The sequence below is a fragment of the Pongo pygmaeus genome, chromosome 3 (genome assembly GCF_028885625.2).
Source record: "Pongo pygmaeus isolate AG05252 chromosome 3, NHGRI_mPonPyg2-v2.0_pri, whole genome shotgun sequence".
In the NCBI taxonomy this organism is placed as follows: Eukaryota; Metazoa; Chordata; class Mammalia; order Primates; family Hominidae; genus Pongo; species Pongo pygmaeus.
Window position 1 is genome coordinate 157,387,567 of NC_072376.2, and position 10,077 is coordinate 157,397,643.

Below are 10,077 nucleotides of genomic sequence, written 5' to 3' on the forward strand. Positions count from 1 at the left end.
CCAACATGGTGAGACCCCATCTCTACAAAATATACAAAGGTTAGCCGGGAGCGGTGGCATGTGCCCGTAATCTCAGCTAATCTTTGAGGCAGGAGAACTGCTTGAACCTGGGAGGCAGAAGTTGCAGTGAGCCAAGATAGTGCCACTACACTCCAGCCTGAGAGACAGAGAGAGACTCCGTGTCAAAAAATAAAAAACAAAAATAAGAGCTTAACCCCACTTCTGTTCCCTCAAGCAGTATCCAGTGCTATAGTCATTTCAATGTTTTTGAAGGAGGTTTACCCTCGAAAAATGAATAGAGCCAGACATACCTAATCCGTTCATTCACCAACTTTGCTGATGATTGCCAGAAAATGTTGTCATAACCACTCTGATGCATGACCCACTGTCTGGTGTGAGGACTATATTAATGACAGATATGATCTTAATTCTATGGCAAGATGCAAAGAGAAAAAGAAAAAAATTTTAAAAGAGCAAGACATTTCCAAATTATGCAAAGTTTAAGCAAAGATACAAAATTACTCTGATTCATAAAAACATGAGATTTAAGCAGAATTAGATGTTCTTATAAGGCAAAAAATGTGGATACATTTAAAACAGAAATTAGGACCAATGGACTGGAAAATTAAAGACTATAAGCCAATTGTAATACTATTAGGTTGGCTCAAAAGTAATTGTGGTTTTTGCCATTGCTTTTAATGGCAAAACTGCAAGTACATTTGCACCAACTTAAGAACATAAATATATTAATAAATGTTATGCTATATAATTTAAATATGTTATAGAATTTCATTCTCACAACTTTTTGAGAAATTTATCCATCCATTTAAACATATTTATTTAATCTTCTGGTTTCCAGTGGAAGACAGTAGATGACAAGAATCATTATTTCTGCTATAGCAACTTTAAAACACCAGGTACACTGTGAAAAGATGTATTTTAAAAGACCTTGGAAAATCAATGAATCAAAAAGAATTTAACAAGCCATAAAGGGAAGAACCTTTCTGAGAGGAGCAGTCTGTGACTGACCATTTTCTTCTGAATTGGAAAGATTTGCCAATTCTAGACATGGGCTGATGACTGGGCTTGGCCCTCACAGAGGGGCTTCACTGGGAAAATAAGAAATCAGCAAAGCTTTTCCTGATTATATGTAAACTTACACAGTTAATTTTCTCCACAGTATGCTTGCTGAGTTTTGAAACTAGGAAACTTCTCTAATGCAAACTAAAATATCCTCTAGTACCATCGTACTTAAGAGACAAAGTCCCATTTGAGGATGGGATTTGCTTCAAACACAGGGCTGGACTCTTCCTCAAGACATTTGCCAAAGTTGGAAGCAGTGGAAGCAGGAGGCCAAAGACCAAAGTCCCAAACCTCTGAAGGGCAGACTGAATCTCAGTCTCTTAAGGCTAAGATGATGGAAACTTTGGATAAAAAGACCTGGAAGAACATGCCTAAGAAACAGAGGTGAACTGATTCAAAGTAAGTAATATATATCCAGTTCTGACTCACCTTAATGAATTTGGAAATGAAAAGACCAGCCCCTAACACTATCTTTCTAACATGGAACCCTCCTGGAAGACGATATTATCTGGAACCTCTAAAGATTCTTGTGTATAATATTTGACATACAATTTAAAATTTCTAGATTTGTGAAGAGACTGGAAAATGTGGCTGATAATCAAGGAAATAAAATATAATGGTAGGAGATCTTAGATGATTCAGATTAAAATTAGGATATAAGGGCTTTGAAATAATCAGTTCTAATATATCAAAGAAATTAAAGGAAAATAGATGAAAAGATGGAGAATTTCAACAGAACATTGGAATTTATTATAAAGAACAAAATTGACAATCTATAACTACAAATTTAATATCTGAAAATAAGAACTTGAATAATGGCAGACTGACCTACAAAAGATGCATAATTGAACTAAAAGACAGATAAATAGAAAATATACAAATTGAAACACAAAGAAAAAAAATTTTTTAATAGAGCTGAGTATAAGAAGAAATGTTGTATCCAGTGTAAATGTTGAATTTACATGTAATTGGAATCCTAGAAGGAGATAAAAATGGAAAAGGAGAAAATGAGACAGAAGCAATACCTGAAAAGATAATACCCAAGATGTAAAGCTGATTAAAAAGAAAAAAAATCAACCTGCAGATTCAAGAGGCCTAAGAAGTCCCAAGCAGGAGAAATACAAAGAAAACTATACCTAGGCACATCATGGTCTAACAGCTGAAAACCAACAATAAGAAAATATTAAAAAATAGCCAGGGCCAACCACAGTGGCTCATGCCTCTAATCCCAACACTTCAGGAGGCTGAGGTGGGTGGATCACTTGAGGTCAGGAGTTCGAGACCAGCCTGATCAACATGGTGAAACTCCATCTCTACTAAAAATACAAAATTAGCCAGGTGTGGTGGCAGGCACCTGTAATCCCAGCTACTTGGGAGGCTGAGGCAGGAAAATTGCTTGAACCCATGAAGCGGAGGTTGCAGTGAGCCAAGATTGTGCCATTGCACTCCAGCCCGGGCAACAACAGCGAAACTCCATCTCAAAAAAAAAAAAAAAAAAAAACAGCCAGAAGAAAAACAGCAACAACACACACAACCTTTAAGGGAACAACAACGACATTGGCAACTGACTTTGCAACACAAACTAGAGAATCCAGAAGAAAAAAGAGTAACATCTTGTGTAGGGAGACCCCCTGAAACTATTGCTATGGAATAAAAGATGAAATGCTCCTGATTATTGTAAATACAAAATTGCATTCAGGATTGTGTAAAGACAATGCCAGGTTGGACTGCCAGAATGAGCCAACAGCGCATGATGTACTTCCCCCTGCAGAGAGCCTATGAACGGACACGCAGTCAGGGAGGTTTCACATCACCAAGATTCCTATCCCAGTAAAGCAGATGTTCATAGCTCTGGGAATGGAATGCGACCCTTGTGGACAGCCTATAAACAGACGCATGGGGGGTGGGCACCTGTCCATATGGCCATAAGATAGGGCTATAAACTCCCTCATCTTGGCACGGCTCTTCTAGGCCTCTTTAGGGTTAAGGCATACTCCCTTCTGATAATTTCTGGTCTAACTGATTGTCTAGCTTCACGTCCTGTTTCTATGGATTGTTTGTAACCAGCTTTTGCTGCAACTGTTACTGCTGATTAATATCTTGCTAATCATAGGTTATGGAAAGACTGTTTCTGTTTTAAGGCTCTGTTAGAAATTACTGATGCACACACTATATTGCAAATTCTTACCTCTGTATACTGTACTTCTGCATACAGATGTTATGTTAAAGAATTACTTCATCCCCATATGACCATCTCACCTCATAATCAAATGACCCTAAATCCCTCACTAACTTACCCCCACCCTCACTAAACTTAATAATAAAAGCTGGTATATCCAGTGTATTGTTGGCACCACGGGACCAGAAGGCGGTGACCCCCCTGGACCCAGCTTTCACTATCTCGTGTGTGTCTGTTATTTCTCAACCTACCGATCTGCCTGGGAACAAAGAGAGAGCCCCATTGCATTGCAGGCTGCCGGCCAGATCCTGCAATAATGTTGAAGCTACTGGAAAAAAAATTTCAGCTATCCCAAGGCATTGACATACAATTTAAAAGGCAATGCAGGGCATCATTTGGTGAGGCAGCTCACAAGAGACAGCCAAACTGGCTTTTATGCAGATTCACACTCATAATAATTAGCCCACTCCTTCAATAACTCATTAATCCATGAATGGATTCATCCATTCATGAATCAGAGCCCTCTTGACCCAATCACCTTCTAAAGATCCCACCTCTCAACACCAATGCACTGGGACCAAGTTTCCAACACACTTTGGGGATGCATTCAAAACACAGTACATATGATAGAAGTAAAATATGTGACAACAATTACACAAAGGACAAGAGGGAAATAAATGGAGTTCAAGTATGGTAGTGGTCTTGCATTATTTAGGAAGTGATAAAGTTACTAATTTTAGATAGACTATTAAATCAAAAATGCATAGTTTAATATTTATGATAGCCACTGAAAAATTAATAAAAGAATCTATAACAAATAGGCCAATAAAGAAATAAAAATGGGGTAAGGAAAAATTTTTATTAATCTAAAAGTAGAGAAGAAAGGAGGAATGAAGGAATAAAGAAAAGATGGGGCAAACAAAAAAGTACTTAAATAGATATCTGAATTCCACTGTGTTATTTATCACATTAACTGAACAACAAACTGAAAAATCTAGGAAGAATACAAAAACTACTAGTCTGTGTAAAAGGAATAGGTCTCAATTATATGCTATTAACAGGAGGGACAATTTTACTCTAAGGATACAAAAAGAAAAGATTGCAGATAAAAGAATGAAAGCATATTCTTTTATTTTTTTGAGATAGAGTCTCATTCTGTCACCCAGGCTGGAGTGCAGTGGTGCGATCTCAGCTCACTGCAACCTCCACCTCCCAGGTTGAAACAATTCCCCTGCCTCAGCCTCTGAGTAGCTGGGATGTAATACCTGTAGGTACCTGTCACCACACCTAGCTAATTTTTGTATTTTTAGTAGAGACGGAGTTTTGCCATCTTGGCCAGGCTGGTCTTGAACTCCTGACCTCAGGTGATCTGCCTGCCTCTCCCTCCCAAAGTGCTAGGATTACAGGTGTGAGCCACCATGCCTGGCCAAATGAAAACATATTCTATTAAAAAATTAGCACAAAGAAAGTTAGTGTAGCTGTGTTACTATATGACATAGTAGACATTAAGGCAAGATGTATTATGACAGAAAAAGTCAAGCATTTCATATTGATTAAATGTTCAACTGAACAGAAAATTGTAGTGACCCTAAACTTGTATATACAAAAGAACGTAACTTCAAAATATATAAAGCAAAAGTTGACAGTGTTGAAGAGGTATCAAACATATATATGTATTTAGCAACTGATGAAGTGCTGAGAATAGAATGTTGGACAGGGAAACAAGGCCTAGCACTGAAGGAGTCTACTGTGTAACATAATAATGTATTAACAGGTAAACATTTCCTATCACATTTGAATAAAAGTACTGTTCTAAACACTATCATCATTCTAATTTTAAACAGAAGTTGAAGAAGTCTAATTGAGACATAATGTCACTTGACTAACAATTGGCAAAGTCAGGATAAGAAGTAAGATCTTTCTGACTTAAGATGAGTTTTAATCATATCAACATTCATATTCCAGAGACAATTCTCTTTTCAATTGGGAACGTATATAGAATGGTCAGCATTTGATTTATTTAAATAAGGGCTTTAAAAAAGTAACTACTATCTGTTGTCACCATGATTTTGGTACAAAAAATATGAAGGATATAATTTCAGGTGAAAATATAGCAATCCTTCCCCCCAAAATGATATTTGTCCACATTTTACTGACATGTATAAATAAATAAATAATTTCTCCCCTTACTTTATCACAGACCAGTGAAAAGTTTATCACAGATCAACACTAATTCATTTTCTGGCTTTAGGGAACTGACCTAATGAACTATTAAAGGGTAAAATGCAATCAAAATTACATCATAATACCTCGGCTAATGATAATGTAGCCAGATACAACATAAGGCAACTTAAAAACACAAAGAAATACAGATTGAGGCCTGCTACCTAATGGAAAGAAAGACAAACAATTTCCAAGCATTTATTCATTATTCAACATATCGAGTTCCTACTTGGTTAGGAGAACAACGTTTAATAAGACTGACCTTGTCTCTGCCTTCATGGAGCTTATTAGGTTTCGTAGTCTACAATCTTCAGGGTCTACTATCTAGTGGAAATCAGGTAAACTATTGGAACAGAACTTTGCCGTTTATATTACTCTGGCCACTTGAGCAACTTCTTGCACTCTCAAAAGAACTGAGCCATGAATATCACCAAAATAATCATGCTAGTTGAGCCATGGATTCCAACACTATGCAAAGCAAAAGTCTCTATATATTTGATATATTTTCTATGTGTATATGTGTGCATGTGTGTGTATGTCATTTGCTCCTGTTTCAACTGTCATCTCCCTTCTCTAACTTGCCATTCCAGCCTTTCTGATTGATTCAAATGTCAACTTCATCAAATAGTAAATTCCTATATAGACTTGAGTTTACTCTTAAACTCCCTTATTTGAGTTGTGTCAACACCAAATTGCACTAATTCCCATAACCATATAATATATTTAAAAATTACTCAGTGTAAGTTCTCTCTTAGTGATATTCTTTTCCAAATTTCCTTTGAAATACACATGTATTCATTATTCTGTTGGGTTTCTTGCTGGAGTTGCCATTAGTTTTAAAAAGTAATTCATAAAGTCTTAGCAATGTTCTTCCTGAAAATTTTTGTTACAGGTACAGAGGGTTATTTTTTATTAACTTTTTGCAGACATTTTATTATTTTTTAAAGATACTAATATAATATTAAGCTGAAATTCCATTAAGATAATTCTTCCTTGGACCAGGCTGAAGCAGTTCAAATACAGGCGCCCAGTGACTAAGGGCTTTTGTTTTCTTTGAGAGAAAGGTCCAAACTGGGGAGGGCTTCATGTCTTTTCTCACACTCATGACTGATCCCCTCCACCAAATCTGCACACAAAAGAGGCTCTCTCTGGTACCCTGTCCCGACCCTAATCCTTCTCATGACCATCCATAAAAGATCTAAGGAAAATAACCTGTCAATGAATATGAACCCCCACACCCGACCTTTAGAAATGCATTAATATTTTAGCTGATTTCTTCCTTTTCATTTGCATTTTCCTTCTGTGCTCTGCCAAGCATAGGTAAGTCAATCATGGCATCCTTTCTTTGCAGGGGGTGGGTGGTTGCTAAGGTGCCCCTGTTTAGATTTCGGACTGCCTAATTGTTCCACAACCTCAATTCTCTGATGGCCTCAAGAGAAGTTGCAATTTTGTGGTTTATCTGGCTTTTTCTCATTGTCAGGATAGAGGTAGTGTTCCTTCCAGCTTTCTACATTCCAGGCAACAAAAGACCTCTGCCTCACTGTTTTAATGGATATAATCTGTCATTGCCTCATAAGTAACACAAAGATATTTACATTTAGGCTATATTTGCTGATACAGTTGTCCCTTGGTATCTGTGGGGGATTGGTTCCAGGACCTCTGCAGTTATCAAAATCTGTGGATGTCCAAATTCCTCAGTAGTACAGTTGGTCTTCTATATGCATAGGTTCTGCATCTGTGGATTCAACCAACAGAGGATCGAAAATATTTGGAAAAAAGAAAATTACACAAAGTTTCTAAAAGCAAAACTTGAATTTGCCACACATTGTGTACTACATTGAATCCACATGAATGAAGTGATATCTAGGGATTGTATTAGGTATAGGTACTCTAGAGATGATTATGGGAGGATGTGTGTAGGTTATATGCAAATATTATATCATTTTATATACAGATTTGAGCATACTCAGGTTTTGAAATCCACATCATTTCTGAAACCTATCACCCACGGACACTGACAGATGACTCTATTTGCATATAAATAACATACACACATCCTCCCCTATACTTTAAATCATCTCATTACGATACTTAATACATTGTAAGTGTTATGTAAATAATTGTTATATTGTGTTGTTTTTTATTTGTATTATTTTTTATTGCTGTATTATTTTTATTATACTAATATTATTTTAAAATATTTTTATCCATATTTGGTTGAATCGTGGTGGCAGAACCCGTGGATACAGAGAACTGCTTGCCATTTAGCACACTACTCTGTTCGATGTACTAAGGTAACCTTATTTTTAAATCAATGTCACTTATCTATTAAAATAAATCTTATGTAGAGCCACAGTATACAAAAGAAACCGAAGAGAAGCTGTCTAACTGAACAAAGTTGAGTGATCAGACCCACCCTCTCTACTCTTGTGATGACCCCAGTGCTCCTTACATCTCAAAGAACATGGTGTGAAACATTCTGTATCACTGAAATATACCTTAGAAACTTGTCAAGAGGAACTGAGAACTGAGCTTTAGCATAGTCATTTCCAAATTTTTCTTGACTCCTCACATCTATGTATGTATATGTAAAAACAAGAAATATTTTTAAACATAGGATATTTTTAAAAATATAGTAGAAGTTCTTATTCTGTCTTCCCACCTCTCATTGGATTATCTCCCACATTCTCTGGAGGACAATCACCACCAACTTTTAGCAAGTGTTTGTCAGATTTACTCTCTGCGGTAGAACTAGGCTACTTCCTCTTTCCACATGCCTCTGTTCCTCTCAGTCTTGCAATACGGGGCCTACTGATTTCTCCCAAATGTAGCCCAGTCCAATCTAAAGAGCTGGGCCAAGAGGGTCTTGGATGCAAGGGAAGAAAAGCAGCCTGGATTCCCTCATTGGTGGAATGTAGAACTGAACTGACTTCCTTGGGGTGGGCTTATGTATTGTGCCCTGGGATGTTCCTGCTTTCTGATTGATTGATGCTGACCACTCCTCCCATGCCTCTGAAATTTTATTCCATTTCTCATTGATAGCCACTTCTGGTAAGATGGAACTCAAGTGGGAATTTCTGAACACAATTCAAGGAAGAAAGAAGGAAAAAGCAGGTGAGAGGGACAATAGATGAGAATGAGAATTCCTTTTAACATCCAGCTAATTCTGCAGATTTTGTAGAAGAGACATCTGTAAGCATGCTATGTAAGTCTGAAACCACTTGTCTTAGAATTTTACATCTACTCAGTTTATCATTGCCTATTTTACAATGGAAAAAGCTATAGTTAAAATAAGCTGGAGACTTCCTGCTATAATTTGAGATGCATTACAGGTCCATCAGTCAGCTCTCACAGAAAGGATGTACCCAAAGTGTGAGCCATAGGACAGACTACAGTGCAAAATGATCATTAAGTAAAGCCTAAATAATAGCTGCCATGATTTGGTAAAAGAGTAAATTATAAAGTTGCCACAAGTAAAAACAATATTTGTCAGTAATAAATAGGTAATATTTTGGAGTTTAAAGCCTTTTAGGAAATGGAAAGGACTTTTCAGATTAGTCTTATCCTGAAAGTTCTTCATTTCCTCCAGAAGATAAAGAAAGTTATCATTGTTTTCATCATGGCAGCACTGGGAAAATCAAAGGCAGTATGTACTAGTAGTCAGAGAGTCAGAGCTGGCATGTACAGTTGTGCACTCGTTCACTGAACAACTCTAAGGGGACTAATTTCCATCAGAATTGTATGCATACCATATGACTACGTCATGGTTCATATGTGTGCTATTGACTCAAACAGAATATTTTGGAATCCTGGCCTGCCCTCTACTAATCCTATAATCTTGGAGGAGTTATTTAACCTCTCTGTGCTTCTATTTTATTATCTATCAAATAATAAGAAAAATTTCCCTTATAGGCTAGTTCTTAATATTAAATGGGATAATGGTAAAAAAAGGTTTCATTTCTATTTATTTTTATTTTTATTTATTATTATTATTATTAATTTTTTTGAGATGCGGTCTCGCTCTGTCACCCAGGCTGGACTGCAGTGGCACAACCTTGGCTCACTGCAACCTCTGCTTCCCAAGTTCAATGATTCTCCTTCTGCAGCCTCCCGAATAGCTGGGATTACAGGCATAAGCTACCACACCTGGCTATTTTTCTATTTTTAGTAGAGATGGAGTTTCACCATGTTGGCCAGGCTGGTCTCGAACTCCTGGCTTCAAGTGATCTGCCCACCTCGACCTCCCAAAGTGCTGGGATTACAGGCATGAGCCACCACACCAGGCCATAAAAAGTTTTTAATCCAGTGCAGTGGGCAGAATAATAATTCCCCCAAAGATATCCATGTCCTAATCCCCAGAACCTGTGATACGTTACATTACAAAAGCAAATTAAAGTTGAAGATGAAATTAAGGTAGCTAGTCAGCAAGTCTTAAAATAAGAGTATTATCCAGGATTATCTGGATGGGCCCAGTATAATCATGTGGGTGTTTAAAAGCAAACAAGAAAGCAGAAGAGTGGGTCAGAGAGAGAGGCAACAAGAGAAAGAGGGTGAGAGATTTGAAGCATGAGAAGGACTCAACCTACCATTGC